The sequence below is a fragment of the Belonocnema kinseyi genome, chromosome 4 (genome assembly GCF_010883055.1).
Source record: "Belonocnema kinseyi isolate 2016_QV_RU_SX_M_011 chromosome 4, B_treatae_v1, whole genome shotgun sequence".
Lineage (NCBI taxonomy): Eukaryota > Metazoa > Arthropoda > Insecta > Hymenoptera > Cynipidae > Belonocnema > Belonocnema kinseyi.
Window position 1 is genome coordinate 102961480 of NC_046660.1, and position 1784 is coordinate 102963263.

Genomic DNA, 1784 nt, shown 5'->3' on the forward strand with positions numbered 1-1784 from the left:
GCGTCATTTGAAGGATCAAGCTCGACGAAAATGGTTCACATTAGTGAATACTAATGCCATCTCTTAGAATTTTCAGGTACTTATCAGACTGCCTAGTACTACTGCACTATATGGCACTTTATTAACGTTTACCATCATCGCAATATTCATTTAAAATGTTTAGGTTCTTTAAGGTTACGCATAGCTTGTTGAAAAATCTAGAAATATACGTAAACAATATTAAATAATTGAACAAATATGGTAACATTTAAAAATATTTCAAATAAATTAAGTTTTTGGTGAACATTCTTCCACTTCATGACACAGACTTTAATACGTGTTTATTTCCAAGGAATGAATAAGATTTATTATATGTTTTTGTTGTTTGTCTCGGGTAGTAAGAAACTAAAATTTATTGTATGAAAAAATTATGTAACATATGCAGAGTTATTTTGTATTGTCAGATTTATGACTATGGTCTAAATTCTGCTCTGAATATATTCAGCAAGTTTTACCATTCGCATTTTATTCACTCACTCAAACGTTAAGGGAGATGTTTCCTCAGGATACTTGAAAACTAGTTAGACACTTTACTGGTATATTTATAAGCAGATCGATTAAAATTATCGATAAGCAGATACAAATTGCTGACAATTTTTTTACACAGATTTTATTGGAATCATTTTAAACTTAAAATGGTTTCAAAAATACTTACTCCTCTCAGCCTCGACGGGGCGTATTATATCCGGATGATTTTTTCGGCTCGCTATATAGTTGTTTCAGTTTTGTGAAAACATTTATGGTAATATTTTGAGTGTATCTTATCAAGCTTACAGTATTTTTTTGGGACTTTCAGCTATAATTAAAAAATAAGAAAAATCCCGATCCGTTAATTAGAACCAAAGATATTGATGTCTAGGCTGAGAGGGTTAATCTTACAGTCGTACGAGATTATTTTTACAATATTCTCGCTGTTCGGCACTACACTGTCAAAGAAAAAATGTATTTAATGCCTTTATGTGGACGTAACATTTTCAAAACCATATAAGTAAACGCTCTTTTCTTACGAAATTTAAGGCTTAAACTTGTGCAACCAGCGTGTAATACAAGTAAATATATCCAAATGTAAATCAAGATACGATCTTTGACTTCAGTTTATTCAGATCCAGTATTTTTCGTCCCAGACGAAAAGATTTTGTGAAGCAAACCATCAAGAGATGTAATTCAACTAAATGCTTTCACTTTTACCACTATCCACATTCGAATTCTAAAAGTGACCACTAAGAAGTTACATATAATTAAAGAAATTGTATATAAAGGCAAACATATCACATTTTTGAATCAAGAAAAGAGAAGGCAATCATGCCATTTTTATTTAGGAAGCGAAGAAAAATTTAATTATTAACATTGCTACCTCATATTAAATTAATTATGGAATTAAATACATTTTTTTACTTCTCAAATATCTGACAATATTACTACAATCAAATTTAATTATTTTAAATAAAATATGCATAAATAAAAATACTCGTATACATTATGTACGGATTATTGAGTAATTATAGCCCAAAATAATTTTCGACTATAATATTATTATTATGCATATTATCTTTCAATTACATTTATTGTTATATATTTGTGTTATATATATTTTATATATTGTATTATATTTTTATTGTCTCAGGCATAAATGTATGGTTACAGCCTAATATGTTGAAGGTATTTTATGTAAGAGTTCGATTTTTATTTTTATGATTTACGTACACATTTTTGTCATGCAATCAAGTGATCTGATAAGAGAAGTG